A 21,144-nucleotide genomic window follows, 5' to 3' on the forward strand; every position below is an offset into this window, starting at 1 on the left:
ACTTTACTGTTCGGGCTCATTTCCGTGTCTAGTTGAGAACCTGGTCCGCTTACTACTTCTCTCTCTCATCTGTGCTTGGCCTATAGAGTGATCCCGAAGAAGCAAAGAAAATGATGCGCGTATACCCATTCACTCCACCTGACCGAGTGTATGTGTCTGCGCGCACGTTCCGCAGCCTCTCGTTCATTTCCTTCATTCGATGATTTGTACCTTCGTGCTTGCTCAGGTGAACAGAAGAGTGGATACACAGAGTTTTCCATCAGTGTATCAACTTATTCCTTCGTCCCTTTAGACTTCTTCTTTTCTTCCCTGCATCCCCACATACGACAGTCTCGAGGGAGGCGGAAGAGGCAGTGTGAATAAGCATTAGGCCTAAATGCCCACTGATGTAGAGATGTGTTCTTAATTATGTGTTACGTGCTAACGAGCACCGCGAAGAAGAGGTGGTAGAATACATCTCAGGGCTGTTCGTTGATCAGCGGCAGAAAAATTGGTACGGAGGACGAGCCAGCTGAAGGGAGGAAGGGGGAATTCTGGGAAGAGCGAGTGATTGCGCGTGAGAGGAGGGAGAAAGTGCGCGAAACAGGCACGAAAGCAGCGTGACGGAAATCTGAGCCAACAGATTCCGCGCGCAAGATTACGGCTGACATGTTGAATCGCTAACGGCTCGACCGAGTGGGTTACCATTGATTCGCGCAACACACACGCTTTGCGCTCTGCCTTTCGAGCGCTCCCAAGATCACCGAGGGGCAGCACATCCAAGTGAACGGCTGCGGCCTGAATCGGCTGTTTTCGCGGCTTTGGCGACCTGTTCGCGTTCCAGAGGCGATTAATTAGGCAGCGCCGCTCGCTCGAATATCCTCTTTCTTCCTTGTTTGTATGCTTTTTCCCCTTCGGCGCGCTCATTTCTGTCTGGTGTCGGGGAAAAGGTCTAGGCTGAGGCATACGAATGGTTAATTAAGGAGGTCTGTCTTAATTGCTAGAGCAAGCAGTCGGCTTAGTCTCTGCATTCTGGATGCTACGTCAGCCTTACTCAAGGTGCAACATAAATGAAATATCCAGGTTTCTTGACAAACGAGTTACGACTGGCATGGCCAGCGTACGTGATTTCTCTCGTTACGACAGGAATGCAGGTAACAATGTTAGAGGCTTGGTCTTGTTGGTTATCCATAATTAACAGCGCAGTGTGTGTCGTCCCTCTTCGTCCTGTGCGTGGTTTTAATTATAAGAGGGAGTTGTTTATGCTTTCGCAAACTGGACCTGTATTCCTGAAAACACCGTAGGCTAGAATTGTTCGTAAGACAGACTGCCAGCCGATCCTGATACTGGGAACACCATTAGCGGAGCCGGCTGGCCGAAGGCAATGACGCCTTACGATCTCAAAGCTTCGTGAATTCGGCACCTGTTGTCTTGAATTCAGGAACCCGCAATCCCAACTTGTTAAGCAAGTGTGTTCCGTACAAAACAAGCATCGTGCATCGCTGTTTTATATACTATAACAGGACCGCATATAAAAAGATATTACTCGCTCTGGGGTATGCTGACTCACACTCGCCCCACACTCATTTCGAAGGCTTGGTATAGAGTGTCAGTGAGCGGCGAAGATATTAGGGGGCGTAAAAAGAGATGGGTAGGGTAGAGTATACTGGTGAGTTTGACGAGTAAACAGGAGTTAGTGCCGGGTAGCGTGAGTGCGAACAATATTGAGCAATGGTCCATTCGAATGGATCCGTATGGACGCGAGTGACTGTCGGTGAGTGTCAGTGAATGTCAGTATTTTTTTATAACGCCATTACAGGCATCATAAGGCATTACAGGGTGGGGGTGAAGGGCGGGGGGGGGGGGGTATATGCGAGTGCCCGGGGAATGTAAGTGAACTTGAGTGTTACAGCGCAGAAATGCCGGTAGGTGCGAATGGGTGCGACTATGAACACTACTGTTTTTATGAGTGATCGTGAGTGAGGAACGTCAGTAAATATCGACAACCACAAATGCCCGTAAGTGTGAGTACACAGCTTGCAGAAATATTGGTGAGTTGGCGTGACTGAATATGCTCTTAGTCTCCCCACCTGCGCCAGAGGTCGTTGACCTAAATTTCAAGGCTGGATATGGAGACAAACCTGCCCAACATGCCAAAAATACAAATTTATTCTCACCCAATGGTCAATTCCAAAAGGCGCACCGTGCGGTCCTCCCACACACGCAGATGCGAAAAAAAAAGTGTCAGTTCACTTTAAGTGAGGCAGTGTACGGTGCTTACGACTTTACCAAATGACGAATTACACGTTGCATGGGCACCAGACCGCATCCTCCAAGAGAGGAACAAAATTGAGCGTCGTTAAACATGCACAATAAACATTTAGTCCTTCGTCGCCTAGCTTTACAGTGGGTGCGACAGTGTTTCTGAATTATTTTTACTCTACAGTTCCTGGGAGAGGTCCCTTAAGCATCCCTATCCCAGGCTTGGAATGGGGGCGCTTACAAGCGTTCACACAGATGAAAGTCGAGGACATGCTTCTACGCCCTCGAACTGCGTGAACACTGTAAATAACAGGGCAAGTTAATTACCGCGGTGGTTTCCTGTATGTATTCAGTGTTATGATATGCATGCCGGGTGTTTCAAGAAATGTGTCCGAAAATTCTATAAAGTAAGGGAAGTGCCGTATTTGCTCACTTCCTTCATAGTTACTCTTTCTGTGGCGGCATCCATCTTAATGTGGCTAGAGACAGGAATTACGACAGTAATTAACCAAGTTAAATTATTTAACTTTTTAATTTGTGGAGACAGGCGGTTGGGTCAAACTGAAAAAATGGAGTCCTTCCTGCGAGGAGCCTATATTGCTGCTTTGAGATTTGCAAAAAAGTGGCCGCTGGTAATTTTAGGAAAAGTGATGAAACGTGACCACTTTCGCTGGCGAAACCGAAACCGAAATGTGGAAGAGTGCTGCTGTCATACTCTTCCAAGTCGTTCAGAATGAGCAAGGGTCGTTATGACAACCAACGATTGACTTCCCTTCGTGAGCTCGGATGTGCTTGCGATTATAGCACGCATGGCTCACATACGTTAATGAAGGCAGAGGAACTAACACTACTGCAGCCGTGGTCGTGAGACTTCACTCTGCATGGTTGTGTGCCAGTTGCGCTCATTGGCGCTTCAGTTTCGGTTTTGCCGGTGAATTTGGTCGGATTTCATTACTCCGCAATAATTACCAGCAGCCGCTTTTTAGAAATCTCAAAGCGGCAAAAATGCTCTTCGAAGGAAGCACTTTAAGTCCCCCATTTGCCCCAACCGCCGGTGTCCACTAATTAAAAAGTTAATTATTTTAAGTTGTTTAAAGACTGCCGTAGTTGACGTCTCTAGTCGTGCTCAGAAGTCTGCCGCCACATATTATCTGTGCGTGCGTGCGTGTGTGCGTGTGTGTGGGGGAGGTGGCGCTTTAGAATGTGTCATCCACATTTCGTTCACGCTCGTTCTCGAAGCTCACGTTCATTTTGGAAGTGAGCGCAGTCAGAAAAAGTAATTATGAAAGCAGCGAGGAAATATAGCGTTTCTCTCATTTTCGAGGCATTTCGGACACAGTTCTTGAAACATGCTATATATTTCTGACGATTGGACCCAGAAACAAGCTATATATTACTGACGATTGGACCCATCCTCAGTATCAAACTGTATAAACGAGATGAAGGGAAATACGGGCGCGCCATATTGCATGCAGTTGACCCAGTTAGCTCACTGGTGCGCGCGTGCGTGCGTGTGTGCGTGTGTGTGGGGGAGGTGGCGCTTTAGAATGTGTCATCCACATTTCGTTCACGCTCGTTCTCGAAGCTCACGTTCATTTTGGAAGTGAGCGCAGTCATCTGTACCTTCGGTCTGGTTGAGAATACGAGTTCACCTTTAAAAAAATTGTTGGTGCATATAACCGATTTAAAATAATTACATGTAAGTCGTACATCATTCTTATATTAAACGTGAATCAATATCGGCAATATGTTGGGTACGCGTGCACAAGTGCGTCTGTAACGCAAGTATTCTATCTTTGTCGTAATTTGCATCAATTTCGGTTACGTCAATTTAAGGAAACCAAACATAAATGTTTTCAACAACAACAGTCGAGACAACATTATTTAGTAAGGTGGAAAACTCGATTAGTTGGTGCGGTTAGATAATTAAGGAACAGCGCGCCAAAAAAAAAAAAAAAAAGCGACATACGAAAGGAAGAAGACGTATGCTCATTTATGTTCATTAAGTAGGCGACCGTACCAACTAGCCCAGTTTTCCACTTTACTAAACTTCGTTTCTTATACATCGGGCTTTTTTTCCGCGAACAAAGCTCCCGTGCGGGAGCCGAAACGTCTCTGATTTTACATACTCGAGTGGTTCGTGCCTGTTTTCAATTGTCCTCATATCTTTTCCCGACCAGACGGGTTTCCGTCCGCCTCTTGACTTCAACACTCGCCACGTGTTCTTCCTTTCGTATCTAGATTTTTTTTTTTTTTGCGCTGTTCATTAGGCATACGACTCCGTTTTTCAATAAATGGAAACATAGAAAAACAACTAAAATGTAGTTATTTACGAGCTTCGATCCATGCAAGTATTTGTTTATAAACAGCAATATAGGCTACATTATGACTCTGTCCTAGGCACGATGCTTAAAGCTTGCACGAGAGCCCCTGTTTTGCCACCTTCCGGGAAGTAACGAAAAATAACGGAATACAGCACAGAGGATTAAGAGTGCGTATCAGCTCAAACAACAAGAGGGGACAGAAGAGTTAAAATATGCTTCGCATTAAAAAAAAAAAAAACGTGTCAAATGCTAAGGAAGATTTCCTTGAAGCATTTTTTAGCGCGAAAACCCGCAAAGTCGACATGCCTTTTCTGAAAATGGCATTTGGCAAAAATGTGTTGCGCTCTACCTGCAGAAAACTCTGAAATGTTTGAAAGTAAACGACCCGTTTTTAGTGTAAAATTCACGTACTGTACAGGATTTTATCTCCTCGCAATGTAACAAGAGCTTATTTTCATTTTCGATAGACGTCAAGGACCTCTATTACTCTATTCCGCATCATCCTTAATTACAATACATTAAATAATGTATTGGTGAGTTTGGTGCCTCAAATTTTCGCTCAGTCTGGAGTTAGCGTTAGCGGGTTCTTTGAACTTCTTAGTTTTTAGCTACAGTCGACGTACGTACACCCTTTCGGATGGTAAACCTCACCTTCAAGAAAACAGGCATTTGTATTAATTCTTGCATTACTCCCATCATCGGTGATTTGTTTCTAGCTAACCTTGACAGGTCCGCTCCGGAGGCTTTCGCTAGCACTAAAGTGACGAACGTTTTCAGATATACATTGATGATTTTTACATTTTTTTCGGACAGGGATGTTCGATCGTACAGGAATGACGCTCGTGCTCTTTTGGGTCTGAGGCGGAGTTGTTTTGAATTTTTCGAGCTAACCCATAAATTTTCTGTGAATGGTGAAATTAGGCTCTTTGATGTGAAGCTATTCTTGAATGATGGTCGTTCTTGCTGGATGTATCAACCGCGTGGGAATAAGCCACTTCTCCCTTTTCATTATGTGAAATCCTGCTTCATGAATTATTTACGTAAATCTTGTGAACACGTGATCATAGGCAGTTTTCAGGAGCAGTCTGTATGGCTGACTTCGGCCGGTTGTCCTGAGTATGAGGAAGTTTCTGTCACCAAAGGCCTTGTGCGTGGTTTTCAGAACACTAATGTAGTCCAGCCTGCTAGAGCTAGAGACAGAATTTCGCTGTAATTCGTTATATGCATACAATAGCGCACAATCTCAGAAAAGTAGCGCAGCGAGTGAACGTGAGCGTGCTTTTCTCGGCCCCACAAAAATTGAGCATTTTGTGCAAAATGTCTGTCGCAGCGTTTAGAACCAATCGTGGGTGTACTATCAACCATGCAAATAAATTTACAGATTGCGTTTGCAATGTAGTTTACCGGCTGCCCTTATCCCGTTGAAAATGTTACGTTGGCTAAACTGATCGTCGCTTGAACGATCGTTGAAAGAACATCTGTGTAATGTTGATCGGTCAAAACAAGGGTGGCTCTCTGCTCACTGTAGCACGTTCAGACAGTAGCATTGTCGCAAAATGCAGAGATCGCACCACACGCGAAATCATCGAGGCAGAAAAGATTATTTCTTTAAAGGATGATTGGTGTCAGCACACCCTCTGTCACGCTCACTGGTAAAGAAAAGATCTACTTAGGTTTGTTCACGTGGTCAATTTTTTGCTATATCATTGTGTTCTGCGCAAGGCTGTTGTACCAGTGTCTAACTTCAAATAAGGTAAAGGCTTTCCAAAGAAATAAATTGTTAGAAGTTCAGCTCTCTAAGTCCCATCTTCTGTACCCTCTTGTCGTTTGCGCTGATACGCACTCTTAATCATGTTGTACCAACACGCCCAATCCCACTGGCTTCTAACACAGATGAACCTGCCATATTATTCAAAAACAGAAAAATAAACTCTCTTTTGTGCGTATACATTCCAACCAGATTTATTATTAACGAAAATATATCTCTGAGGTGCATAGCTCCTTAAACGGTATAACTGTTTCATTTACGGGGAACGGAAGGCGCCAACACAGAGACCATCTCAAACCAAAGTTCCAAACAGGAAGCGAGCGTCTCATCTGGCTTACTTTTGGCTGTTGGGCTCAATAAAACACATTATAGGGTGCAGAAATGAGGGAGCGTCTCATCGGTTTGAATTATCCCGAGCGACTGTATAATTTGTTGATCTAGTTCGGCCCACTATAGGTACAATTTAAGTAAACACGGGTTGATTGGGCGGTACACAACAAAATTACACCATTTCCTGCTAAAGGGGACCATGAGGCGATGCGAAGCCGGAGCACTTGCACGATCGCGTTCCGTTGGCGTTCGTTGGGCATGCTACCGACCTCGCGTCGTGGAACGCGAAGAGGAACGCTACGCGCGTCTTGTCTTCCCTCTAGCCTGGCCGTTAATTCTCACAGGGCGAGCGGGGAACGCGGTCGACAGGCGTGCGAGAGGGAGGCAGCGTAGGAGAGGAGAGAGAGGGGGAGGGGAGGCGCATGCGCTGATGCTCATCGCGGCGTTACGCAGGAGAGAATTTCGGCATGTCTAGCCCGCGTTTAAGAGGAAGAGTGAAGAGGGGGAGGGGAGAGGGGAAGTGGAGAGGTGGAAATGGGAAAGGGAAAGTGGAGAGGTAGAAATGGGAGAGGGAAATGGAGTGGGGAAAGGGGAGAGGGGAAGTGGAGAGGGTGAGTAGAGAGTGTATGCGCATGCGCAATAAGGGTGGTCACGCCGCACACCACCACCACCACCACTACCACCGGATTGAACTCCGCCATAAGATACTTCGCATCTAAAAAAAATGGCCGCGTATCTGCGTGCTTCGCTGCAAATGTCGTCGAAAGACGATAGTCTTCTGCCGGCCGTACTACATGAGTCCTCCTCCTCCAGGGCTGGGCAAAGATACTTTGAAATTGTATCGCGATACGATACAAGATACTCAGGCAAGAAGTATTGGAGATACAGATACAAGATACTGCCGCAATAATTGTATCCGATACGATACTTGGCATTTGTATCTTAAGATACTTCGATACATTCTCAAATTTGTTATTATAGATCCATATAATGTAGCAGCAAACGCCAATACACGAAAATGTCTGCTTGAATATTTCTTAACTGTGACCTATTTTGTTTCACTTGAATGCAATGTCTGTTAGTATCTCAAAAGTTTTGCCCTTCTTGCTCAAAGTACATTAGTTTTCTTCCAAAACAACTTACTGGGGCTTGTTTTAGCTTCTTCACAGGACAACTCTTCATACATTTCGCTGACTGCGGTTCTTGCTTGTGATTTTTGCAATTGATGGGAGTCGCTGCTCAGCTTGCCGACCAGCTAGCGGTTTGCCACATAATCACAATAACGTCAACAAGAAGCCTTCGCACGACGGCGCAAATACCGGTGTGGACTTTTACCTTGTCCGTAAAAGACAGTTTGCAGAATACCGTATATCCGGACCGGTGTACAGCAGCAACAACGCTGGTAGCGACTTTTTTTTTTTTTTTGGGGGGGGGGGGGGGGGAGCGCATGGTGTATACGGGGTTTGATACCCTTCGTTAGCGGCCCGGCCGGCACACATGACAGTCTCCGTTCTATTTGCTTTTATTTTCTAACTAAGTATGTTCGTGAGCTACACAGACATGACTGGTCTCAAGCATTTCTTTCGTGAGGAACATGTCGTCACCATGTGCTGAAACATAACCGTGGAACAAAAACTCCATATTTCAATCCGCGTCCAGATTTCACTCGTTGTGTACATCGGTATCGATGTTTCTCGAATCCTGACTCCATATCTCCATCAGAAATGACCTATTTATGAGATATGGGAAAGGCTTCCTTTCAAATGCCCCGCCCCCCACAACGTCATTTTATTCAAACTCTCTCCGACCCAACCATCTTCACTGTCGCGACCCTTGGAGCTAAATTTCGCAACTGCGGCCCGCCGGCTATAAGCTGAGTTTTAGTCCCCTGGTGTATACGTAAATGACGTAAAATTGCAATGAATTTACATGTTCTACTTAGCTGCTGGCGTAAGGGATTCTTTGTTGATACTGTCACGTGGTCGTGACGTTGACGTAGGCAGCACTCAGCACGTCAGAGATGAAACTCTTTATTTGGCCGAACTTGTGGCCGGGAAACTGAAAAGCAATACACTGATAGCGGCGAATAGAGCGTCGACCGTCGATCAACTGACAAGCGATCAAGCGCGTCGGCTTTTATACAGGCGCTATCGAACTTTCCAGTAATATCGCTGGTGGCGGCGTTATCTCTAGACAAAACTGGAACATTCGCGTGCGGGGCGCAATCTTAACAAACCGATCTACTACAATCGCGACGCTTCTAGAACACTACTTCGCGGACAGCGTCGAGCGTTGATAACCGTCCCTGCCGGTCAAACCCGAATACATCAAAACAAGACAAGAAGTGGGCGTGGCATTGCCCCCCTCTGAAAAAGCATCGTCCCGATGCTTATGAAAGAACATAGAAGAGAAAAAAAAACAAACAAAACAAAACAAGTGCATACACAAATAAATTACAATAACGAAGGAAAAAATAGAGTCCCCAGGATCGCTAACGCGCAAAAAACGGCTTAAGGCGCACGACATGGACGACTTCAGGTCGCGCACGGCGCCGCTGAGAGTTCGTAATGCCGTCAGGGGCAACCTCATAGTCGAGTGCGCCGAGGCGTCGAAGTACCCTGTACGGTCCGAAGTATCGTCGAAGAAGCTTGACACTAAGTCCTCGTCGGCTTATTGGCGTCCATACCCATACACGGTCACCGGGTTGGTATTCCATGTGGCATCGTCGAAGGTTGTAGCGGCGGCTGTCAGTCGTCTGCTGGTTCTTTATCCGTAGGCGGGCGAGCTGTCGTGCTTCTTCGGCGCGCTGTAGGTAGGTGGTCACGTCGATGTTTTCCTCGTCGGTCACGTTTGGTAGCATGGCGTCGAGCGTCGTTGCCGGGCTCCGTCCGTAGACCAACTTGTATGGCGTCATCTGCGTCGTTTCCTGTACGGCCGTGTTGTACGCGAAGGTCACGTACGGAAGGATGGCGTCCCACGTCTTGTGTTCGACGTCGACGTACATGGCCAGCATGTCGACGATGGTCTTATTTAGACGCTCGGTGAGTCCGTTGGTCTGTGGGTGGTACGCGGTGGTGCGGCGATGGCTTGTGTGGCTGTATTCCAAGATCGCCTGAGTTAGGTCAGCCGTGAACGCCGTACCTCTGTCGGTGATGAGAACCTCTGGGGCGCCGTGTCGAAGGACGATGCTCTCAACGAAGAACTTCGCTACCTCAGCGGCACTGCCTTTGGGCAGGGCTTTTGTTTCGGCGTAGCGGGTGAGGTAGTCGGTAGCCACGACGATCCATTTATTTCCGCAAGTCGACGTTGGGAACGGCCCCAGGAGGTCCATCCCGATCTGCTGGAATGGTCGCCGAGGAGGCTCGATCGGCTGAAGGAAGCCTGCTGGTCTTGTGGGCGGTGTCTTCCGTCGCTGACAGTCTCGGCACGTCCTTACGTAGCGAGTGACGTCGGCGGCAAGGCGCGGCCAGTAGTACTTTTCGTGTACTCGTGCGAGCGTTCGGGAAAGTCCGAGGTGTCCAGCCGTCGGGTCGTCGTGCAGGGCATGCAAAATTTCTGGTCGCAGTCCCGAAGGTACAACGATAAAGTAGCTGGCTCGGGCCGGAGAGAAGTTCTTCTTTACGAGGACGTTGTTTTTCAAAGAAAATGATGCCAATCCTCGCCTAAATACTTTTGGGACAACGATGGTCCCGCCCTCCAGGTATTCCACTAGACCCTTCAGTTCAGGGTCGGCTCGCTGTCGTTCGGCGAAGTCTTCGGTACTTATGGCTCCCAAGAAGCTGTCATCATCCTGGTCGTCGGGCGTTGGTGGGTCGACGGGGGCACGAGACAAGCAGTCGGCGTCGGAGTGTTTCCTTCCGGACTTGTACACGACAGTAATGTCAAATTCTTGAAGTCTCAGGCTCCACCGTGCGAGGCGACCTGAAGGGTCCTTCAAGTTAGCTAGCCAACACAAGGCGTGATGGTCGCTCACAACTTTGAAGGGCCTGCCGTAGAGATAGGGGCGAAACTTTGACGTAGCCCAGATGATGGCGAGGCACTCCTTTTCTGTTGTGGAATAGTTGACCTCTGCTTTAGACAGCGACCGGCTAGCATAACTGATAACCCTTTCCAGTCCGCCCGCCCGCTGCACAAGGACGGCGCCGAGTCCTATGCTGCTTGCATCGGTGTGAATCTCCGTATCGGCGTATTCGTCGAAATGCGCAAGTATCGGATGTGTCTGAAGGCGTCGTTTCAGTTCATGAAATGCTTCGACTTGCGCTGTTTGCCACCTGAATTCGGCGTCGGTCTTCGTGAGCTGCGTTAGTGGCTCGGCGATCCGTGAAAAGTCTTTGACAAAGCGTCTGCATAGGCGCACAAGCCGAGAAATCGGCGCACGGCCTTCTTGTCGGTGGGTGGCGGGAAAGCGGCGATGACAGCTGTTTTCTGCGGGTCTGGGAGCACTCCAGTCTTGCTGATCACGTGACCCAGAAACAAGAGCTCCTCGTACGCGAAGCGGTACTTTTCTGGCTTCAGGGTGAGCCCGGAGTTCTTGATTGCTTGAAGTACGGATTGAAGTCGCTGGAGGTGTTCGTCGAAGTTCGAGGAATACACAACGACGTCGTCCAAGTAAACAAGGCAAGTCCGCCACTTCAAGCTAGCTAATGCAGTATCCATGACTCGTTGGAAAGTCGCAGTTGCCGAGCAAAGACTCAAGGGCATGACCTTGAACTCGAACAGGCCGTCCGGCGTTATAAAGGCGGTCTTTTCTCGGTCTCTCTCGTCGACTTCAATTTGCCAGTAGCCGGTCTTGAGGTCCATCGACGAAAAGTAATTCGCGTTGTGGAGTCGATCCAGGGTGTCGTCTATCCGTGGGAGAGGGTATACGTCCTTCTTTGTGATTTTGTTCAGGCGACGATAATCGACGCAGAAACGTAGGGTCCCATCCTTCTTCTTCACTAACACCACGGGAGACGCCCACGGGCTGTTGGACGGCTGGATGATGTCGTCGCGTAGCATTTCATCGACTTGTTTCTTAACGGCCTCCCGTTCCCGCGTCGAAACCCGGTAGGGACTCTGACGGAGTGGTCGTGCATTTTCTTCTGTTATGATGCGGTGCTTAGCAAGGGGCGTTTGTCGGACCCGCGACGACGACGAGAAACAGTCCCTGTATTCCTGCAGAAGGCGTCGAAGCTGTTGCTGTTGGCGAGCGGGAAGTCTTGGGTTTACGTCGAAGGGTGGCTCAGGGATCGTCGTCGTAGCTTCGTCAGAATCTGAAAAGGCAAACGCATCGCTGACGGCCAAGATTTCTTCGATGTATGCCCCTGCTCAGGTGTCTGTATTCCTGGCTGAAATTCGTTAGCATCACGCTTCCTTTCCCTTCAAACAGCCGAGCAATGCCTCTTGCGACGCAAATGTCACGGTCTAGCAGCAAACCCTGATCGCTCTCGATGACACCTTCGATGCATTCAGCCGTTTCGGTACCGACGGGAATTATGATGCTGGATCTAGGAGGAATGGTGACTTGATCCTCGAGCACGTTGAGGGCATGTTGACATGGGTTCGTATCCGGTGGTGTCGCTTTCTCCGACGATAGGGTTATCGACTTGGTTCTTAAGTCGATGACGGCGCCGTGGTCACTTAGGAAGTCCATTCCAAGTATCACATCCCTGGAGCAGTTTTGTAGGATTACAAAGCTCGCAGGATAAGTCCGGTTGTTGATAGTGACTCTCGCCGTGCAGACACCAATCGGCGTTATTAGATGGCCTCCAGCGGTACGGATCTCGGGGCCTTCCCAAGCAGTCCTAACTTTCTTCAACTTTGCTGCGAACGGCCCACTGATGACGGAGTAGTCGGCTCCAGTATCGACGAGAGCGGTGACGTTGTGGCCGTCGATCAGAACGTCGAGGTCACTAGTCCGCCGTCTTGCGTTGCGGTTACGTCGCGGCGTCGGGTCACGGCTACGTCGGTTTGCACCGCTGCTTCCGCGTTGCGTCGTCAGGTCTGCTTCCGGTCGCAAAGTTTCGTCTTCGGGACGTCGACGTCGTTCGGCGTGCGGCGGGGGCTCGGAACTTCGTCGCGGTGTCGTCGTCGACGGCGGAGGATCTTCAGCATTTCGTCGTTCAGCAACCGCACCTCCATCGGTTGCTGCCCTTAGTTTTCCGGATACGGGCTAGGCGACCGGCCCCGGTTTGGGCCAGTGTACTGCCGGCGGTGCGGTGACATGTAGCGGCCGGGCGACGGTGAGCGGGAAGGTCGTCGTTCTTGCCACTGTGTTCCTGTGAGGTAGTCGTCGATGTCGCGAGGCCGTTCGCCTGGCTGCGGGCGCGGCGCGTTGACGGGGAATCCGCGTAGCCCCATCTGACGGTACTGGCAGCGGCGGTACGTGTGGCCGGCCTCCCCGCAGTGGTAGCAGAGCGGGCGGTTGTCAGGGGCACGCCAGACATCGGTCTTCCTCGGGGTGTAGCGCTGGCCGACAGGTGGGCGGTAGGGCGTCGGTGGCGGCGGCGGCGTCTGGGCGACAGGTGGACGGTAGGGCGTCGCTGGCGGCGTCTGGCGACGGTACTGCGGCGGTGTGTCGTCTTGGCGTGGGCGTGGAGGAGGAGCATGACGGCGGGCTGCAGCAGCATAGCTCATAGCTTGCGGCTGCGGCTCTGCTAGCTGAGGCGCACCGAGTGAATGCTGGATCTCCTGGCGCACGACGTCGGCGATGGAATCCACTTGAGGTTGCGACGAAGGTAGAATTTTTCGCAGCTCCTCTTGCACGATTACTCGAATCGTCTCACGCAGGTCGGCGGATCCTAGTGCTTGAACGTCGGCGTAGCTTGTGGTCGAGAGGCTGCGGTTGTATTGCCGTGTTCGCATCTCAAGCGTTTTCTAGATTGTTGTTGCTTCGGAGACAAATTCTTCGACGGTATTCGGCGGATTCCTCATAAGTCCAGCGAAGAGCTGTTCCTTTACTCCTCGCATGAGGAAGCGGACTTTCTTGTCCTCGGGCATGGCAGGGTCAGCGTGGCGAAATAGCCGGGTCATTTCCTCTGCAAAGATGGCCACGCTTTCATTTGGAAGTTGGACCCGTGTCTCCAGCAAGGCTGCGGCCCTTTCCTTTCGGACAACGCTTGTGAACGTCTCCAGGAAAGCGCTGCGAAAGGCGTCCCAGGTTCAAAGAGTGGACTCCCGATTCTCGAACCAGGTCCTTGCTGCATCTTCCAGGTAAAAGTAGACGTGGCGCAGCTTGTCCTCGGAGTCCCAGTTGTTGAACGCTGAGACCCTTTCGAAGGTCTCGAGCCAGGTTTCCGGGTCTTCGAATGACGACCCGCGGAAAGTTGGCGGCTCCTTGGGCTGCCGGAGAAGTATCGGCGCAGGCTGCACGGGGTCGGTCATCGTCGCTGCGGTCGGTGTTGGGACCTGGGGCTGCCTGGTGTTTTCGGGAAGGAGCCCGTACTCTGGCTGCAGTCCCTTCTGCCTGCGGCTTGTTCGACGATTCGGGTTTTCTTTGCCGTCGTCCTCCTCGCGGCTTGGGCTTGGGTCAGCGCTTCGCGGGGGCGTCCGGATCATGGAAGAAGCAGCACCTCCACCAGATGTCACGTGGTCGTGACGTTGACGTAGGCAGCACTCAGCACGTCAGAGATGAAACTCTTTATTTGGCCGAACTTGTGGCCGGGAAACTGAAAAGCAATACACTGATAGCGGCGAATAGAGCGTCGACCGTCGATCAATTGACAAGCGATCAAGCGCGTCGGCTTTTATACAGGCGCTATCGAACTTTCCAGCAATATCGCTGGTGGCGGCGTTATCTCTAGACAAAACTGGAACATTCGCGTGCGGGGCGCAATCTTAACAAACCGATCTACTACAATCGCGACGCTTCTAGAACACTACTTCGCGGACAGCGTCGAGCGTTGATAACCGTCCCTGCCGGTCAAACCCGAATACATCAAAACAAGACAAGAAGTGGGCGTGGCAATACACTCACTAACGTGCAATCTTTTAGCAATTTTTATTCAACGAGAGAACATGTGCAACACAGAAATGTCTCAGACGTATTGTATATTGCGCAAAGCATCGCAGGATACCGCCGCTATTCGCGCTATTGCCGCTTATAGCTCCCATTACGTGGTGATTAGTTATACGAAAAATATTTAAGACGGCCTAAAACAGGAAAACAAATAAAGTAAAATAGAGAGGTGGTTGTGTATCAAACATTCACATTGAATGAGTACAGAAACACAATACAGCCGGCGCCCTTAATAGCTATGAACATGAAGTATCATCAACTTACCTGTTGAGACAATAGAAAATTCAGTGCCTATGGAAAATTGCCTGAAATGGCTCGTTGGGACTCTCATGAGTAAAACGGAGCATTCACTGAAACAATGTTTCTCAAATCCCCTTCCTAACACCTTTAAGATGGCTCCTAATGATTTCCATTATTTTAATGCAAACCCAGTTTCGCTATTTTCTTAAGCGGTAAGCAGAATATTTTGTACTGTATACTCAAGGCACGCTCACATAATAATATATTTATTTTCAAAATCGCCTTGACAATGTTAAATGTGTAAACAGTAGTAGAAATAAAGCATACAGAAGAATAAAGCAGTAATCTTATTTTGGGAGTGCGTTACAAACGACATACTGCAGTGACCAGACAGGAAAAACAGTGCAGAGACCTAGGTAATGTATGGGATGCAAAATGACAGCTAAGAAAGCACTTGTGGTAATAATCAAATTATGGTTTCATATATTCTTTGAATAAATGTAGATGGAAGTGAAAAATACGGTAAGCCACATTTTCTGTTAGGTAAACGCTTGCTCTATTAGATCTAGCATCAGGAAGTGGTGCTAAAGTTGTTAGAATCTTATTTTCATATAAGCTAATTCATTGCATGCAGGTCAAACTTACACCCACGAGATCCTTCAAATCGCTGATATGTAAAATCCACGCGACGCAAAGCAACCCCATTCTTGCGCGCATCACATTTCGTTACGGAGCAAGACGCAAGAGAATCATCAGTAACGACACTGTAACAACATCGGAATTTGCGCAATAGACGCCGCACGCCGTGGAGTACGCAGCGCAGGACAGTGGCTAAGAGCAAGTGTCGCGGCATTGGCGCAACTAAAAAGAAAAGAAATCGAGAAAACAAAAGGTACGTGGGCTGGGTGTAGACGTCCGCGTGCTTGTCTTCCTGAACTTCTAGCCTCACTGGATTACTCTGGCGTAAAAATGAAAATGAATGAATGTGACCTTTATTGAAATAAAAGGACGACTCTTGGTCGCTGTTGGGGATAAGGTGGGAAAGAGGTAAGGGGATTAAAGGGTGATGAACATCTTCACGTCACGTCCTCGCACGAATCAGTCGACCTCTCCTACACCACTCGAAACAGGCCACTTTGACTACCGTATCTTGCGAGAGCTTTTTGGGCTTCATGGTCTGACTGTATTAAGTTACGTAGAGCTGTCATGTCGGCGTGCAGCAGGTGTTCAATGTGGCGTCTGCCTTTTGAGAAAGCTGCGCATGTCCAAATGAGATGTTCTAAATCTGCTCGGCACAGCCTCTGACAGTGTGTGCATCGCGTAGAAATATCTTCACTCGAAGGTCGGGTAGCTTGCTGCCATTTGTCTAGTATGTGTGGTGTGTATGCAGAGTTAGCCATAACTTTGTTTAAAAAGATTTCTTGTTGACGAGTAAACCCACCCTTGTCATTTAGTATGCGCGTCGGTGTAGCTTCTAATAGTCGGTTTTTGCTGTCTGCTTTCATTTTAGTGCGAATGTAATGCATCAGTGCTCTGCTAGGAGAGCCTTCTGCCCAGATCTTAATATAGGGATTTTGGTCTTCCTGGTGTGGCGAGGAACTGGGGTGTGGGGAATTGTATATGTGATCAAGCCCACCCGCTTGAGCGGCGACCGCATGAGCGGCTGAGTTTCCCCCGTCCGTGCCAGTGTGCCCCGGTATCCAGAGAATTTCAACATTTGTCCCGATGTCTTGAATTCTTTTTAGCTTTCTTGTGGTGTCGTTGGCTACAGCATCTTCAGTCGTTGGCGCCGTTAGTTCAGTTACCGCTTCGTACGAATCTGTGAGGATGCGATAGTGAATTTTTTTACTATTGATGCCTCCCAAATCGAGGGGAATAGTATTGACGGCCCCCCATATTGCCAATAACTCGGCGTGCAGAGTTGCGCCCCCGGGAAGCTGACAACTGTGAAAGCCATTGTGTTGTGGTGCAGATGTGCAAACCCAGGCCATGCTGGCTCTTTCATTGCTGATTGTGGCGTCGGCGTAGATGTCAATGGTGTTCGGAGGTCTGCTCTGTTCCAGTTTCTTCTCAAGTAGTTTTCTGGCTTTCACATCACGTCTGGCGATAGGACGTTGTTTCCTCCGAGTACCTAGCGGCAGGCACGTAGCCAGGATTTTTTTTCGGGGGGGGGGGGGGGGGGGGGCAAGGCCTAATTATTTGAAAGAAAGTCTTTTCATGGCAAAAAGAAAAAAAAAGTTGCCCGGGAACATAAAAGGCTAGACGAATTTTGGAAGGGGGGGGGGGGGCGCCCCCCCCCTTGCCTACGTGCCTGCCTAGCGGCACTTCCCATGGTGGCATTGTGAGTAGTTCCTCAGCCACTGGCATCGCGTGGGCTCGGTTATCCCATGCCATGACTTGTTTTCCCTGTGGTGTGTTTTCCAATCGACATCGCATTCGGAATTGTGCTTCGCTTATGATGTCCCGTATTGGTGGTATAGGAGCTAACTTGAGCAGGTCCTCGTTCCTCGTGTGCTTTGGTAGTCCAGTGATCGTTCGAAGGGTTGCCCTGTGTAGCTTTTCAATGTCGGTGAGATCTCGATTGGAGAAATCGTACACGGGTGCCCCGTACGGGATCCTCCCGACTGCGGCTGCTTTTGCGAGTGTTTGGCATGCGTTCTGCCGTGCTCCGCCATACTTATTTGATATGCGTCGGATCATGTGCAACATCGGATTCCATTTCCGCTTTAAAGTGCAGATCCACTGTTGGGGGCTATTGCAGCTAGCTATTTGTGCCCCGAGAATTCTGATTTGTCCGTTTGAAGATGTAATATCTGCACCACCGATGTGGAGTGTAATCTGCTTGCATGGATTCGTTGATCTTTTACCATCTACACTGAGCAGTTCCGTCTTCTCTGGCGACAATTGTAGTCCGAGGTTGTCTAAAGTATCGGAGAGGCTGAGAATCGCTGCTTGAAGTTCTGTCTGCATACTCCGCTAGTCGGGATAATCCGCCGCTTCCGTCCATATTGTAATGTCGTCAGCGTAAATAGTGAAACGTGCCGTAGTGTCTTTCTCAAGTCTTTCTGCCACTCGTGTCATGGCGAGATTAAAGAGCATAGGTCCGAGGATGGATCCCTGGGGTACACCCCTATCCAAGTAATAGGTTCTTGGGCTCCATCCCGGTGCCTTGCCATGGAGCTTGATAGGCCTGCTTTGGAGGAAGCTGCGGATCCAATTGTATGCCATTTGGCTAGGGTATCTTGCTGCCAGTTCCTCCAATATGACCTCATGTTTCACGTTGTCGAAAGCCTTACGCATATCAACTGCGAGGATGTAGTCTGGCATCTGTTTGCGAGACCTGCGGTTTATTACTCTGCGGAGCAACCACAGGCAGTCATGTGTGCCCATGTTTGGACGAAAACCTGCTTGTGCTGGGTGTAGTCCCGGTTGTTCGTAGTGTTGCATTCTCGTGTGTAGCATTCGTTCAATCAGTTTACAGACTGTTGAAGTTAGAGCTATGGGCCGTAGATTTGCTGGCACTGTGTGGTCGTTGCCAGACTTAGGTATGGGGTAGATGAGCGATAGTTTAAGTGAATCTGGCACCACTCCGGATTCCCAGGACTCGTTGATAATTGCTAAAAGTTTGTCTTGGGCTTCATCGCTGAGATTTCGAAGCTCTTGCCTAGTGACTCCGTCGTGTCCGGGAGCTAATCTCGTTTTGCCCTGCGCCATTGCTGCTACGAATTCCCCCAATGTAAAGGGCCTGTCAAGTTCTGTTTTCGGGCCGTCGATTGCGGTAGTAGGCAGTGGCTCCGGTGGAGTTTCCGTGGCGTGAGGGAAGAAAGCTCGAATTACTCGATCCTCCAGTGTTGCAGCTTCCTCTCGCAGGAAGAGTTCGGCGAGGGGAGGCGCGCCTTTCTTTCTACCGAGCAGGCTCCTCAAGATCCCCCATAGCCTTTTGAGGCCGGGTTCGCGTCCAAGCTTCGTGCATGTATTGTGCCATTCGTCGGCTTCTAGAAGTTCTTGGTATTCCTTGATCAATTGGTACTGACGTTTAAGAGACATTAGATCGCGATGGCGTTTCCCTTTGTGCCGGTATTGTTTTGTGAGACGATTGGCCTTTCGCCAAAGGTTTGCAAGATGGGCGTCCATGCGAGTCGTAGTGTCGTCACATGGTATAGTCTCTCTTGCTTCTGGTCGTGCCTCCGCGATCATAGCGCTCAATCCCTCAAAATCCGTAAAACCATCCCCGGTAGCTACTCGAAATTTTTTCCAGTCAAATGCAACCACTTCCTTTTTCTCCCTGATCTTTTTGCGATTTAGCGTAATGATTATAGGCAAATGATCGCTTCCCCATGTGGTCGAATCGACATCCCATCCCCTTATCAACCCAGGAGTTGCCAGCGTCAAATCAGGTGTCGTGTCCTGTTGCCTCGCGTGTAGCCCTATGCGGGTTGGTGTGTCTGGTATGTTACACACGTTGAGAGTCGACATTTCTATTGCATCGTGCAGAGCACGTCCTCTTGAGTCAGTCTTGACGTAGCCCCAAGATGGATGCTTGGCATTAAAATATCCGCCCACCACGATCGGAAGGCTTCCGGCTTGCGCCTGCACCTTACCAAGCCACGTGAAGGAGTCGTTTTGATCCTTGCTGGTTAAGGGTCTGTAGTAAACGGAGACCACAACCATTGGCCGTTGTCCTCGCGGGCATAGCTTTACTGCCACAATTTCTCTAAATTCGTTACTTAGCTCCGGAATTTGGAGTTCAGTTGCGGTACAGTCATGTCTGACTAAGAGAGCGGCTTGTCCGTGCGACTGTTCATTCCATTTACCTTGGTGTATTATAGTCGCCTGCTGAAAGGTACGGTATCCTCTAATGGTGCACGGTCCTCGTGCCTCCTGCAATAATATGACAAGCGGTTTGAGTCTTCTTATTTGATGCCTTAGTGTGGGCCCATTCTGCTTGAAACTGCGACAGTTCCATTGAATAAGTGTAGGTCTTGTAGCCAGCTCTAATCTGCCCTCTTGCGTCGCTTGGGCTCCTCCTGTTTGTGAAAAACTTTCTGAATTTCGTTGAACATTGTTTGCATTTGGGTTCGTATCGTATTGGTTATGGTCTGAAATTCCTCCCGTAGGTTTTTTTCCAGGCGTTGAGTCTCCGTGTATCTTTCTTGTCGCAGGATATTCAACATCTGCGCATATGCCGAGTCTTGCGCAGTAAGTGGCGTTGATGCTGACAGCATCCTGCTCTGCTGGGGCTGCATAGTTCCTGATTGTTGCTGCTTCCTTGAATTTGCCGTTATTTTCCGACTCAATGGTCACCCAACCCGACTCACTGAACGCGTGCGTGCTGTGGCATTTGCCGGCGGAGTCGGTTCGTGTTGCCGCACCGGTGTACCTGGTTGTGTAGATCGTTGATCGGGCGGTAGTCTTGCCAGTATTTCTTGTAGCATAGCCCTCAATTGCTGGTTTTCTTTGCGTAAATCTTCGATTTGTTGTTCATAGTCACTGGACAGCACAGGTTGTTTAGGTGTGCCTGCCCGAAATTTTTCAGGCCAGCTCACTGTCCTTTCGGGACCCTGCGCGTTCTGGCTCATTTTCTTTATGTCTTTGGGCACGCGACTGGGGCAGGCCGAGTTCAGTGATATGTGACCCTCTTTCTGGCAGGCGACACAGAAGAGGTCATCGTCACACTCACTATCTTCAGAGTGCTTCCGTCCGCATGGCTTGCAGACTTCCTCTGACGCGCAGTACTTGGCAATGTGTCCCAATCCGTGACAGTTATAACAGGCTATGACCTTCGGTCGGTACTCATGCACCTTAGTTATTTCGTAGTCGAATACAAGCCTGCTAGGGGGCGATTCTGTGTCAAACGTAAGGAGCAGCATGTTCGTCTTCCCGAGCAGGCGCGCTTCTAAGATTTTTGCCGTTTCGCATCTCAAGTGATCGATTATATATTCGATGGTCTGGCCAGGCCGCACTTTGATGACGCCTCGACTACTCCCGACTTTTTGAGCCGGTGTCCTTTCAATGCTTACTTCGTACGAGCGGACTCGACCACACGTTTTCTCAGCTAATCGGGTAAGCGCCGCCAGTCTTTCTGCGTGTTCATCGTCCCTTACTGTAACTTTTATGCTGTTCGCAGCAGAGTCGTAGCGGAAAATCGCTGCAAGTTCCCAGCTTTGCGCCGTCATTTCTATTGCAGCTGTTATAGCCTGCTTAGGTATGTCATGCACATGTACCTTATTAAGTGGCCTGATTGA

At 49.4% G+C, this 21,144-nt stretch overlaps 2 protein-coding genes across 3 annotated transcripts in view; one reads left to right on the plus strand and one right to left on the minus strand.

Moving 5' to 3' along the window:
- The window catches only part of LOC119371725 (anamorsin homolog), a 265,406-nt gene that overhangs the window by 36,771 nt on the left and 207,491 nt on the right, over positions 1–21,144 (minus strand). The window lies entirely within an intron of this gene.
- Positions 1–21,144, plus strand: part of LOC119371734 (uncharacterized) — a 53,139-nt gene that overhangs the window by 11,256 nt on the left and 20,739 nt on the right. The window lies entirely within an intron of this gene.

This window comes from Rhipicephalus sanguineus, chromosome 1 (assembly GCF_013339695.2).
Source record: "Rhipicephalus sanguineus isolate Rsan-2018 chromosome 1, BIME_Rsan_1.4, whole genome shotgun sequence".
NCBI classification, from domain to species: domain Eukaryota; kingdom Metazoa; phylum Arthropoda; class Arachnida; order Ixodida; family Ixodidae; genus Rhipicephalus; species Rhipicephalus sanguineus.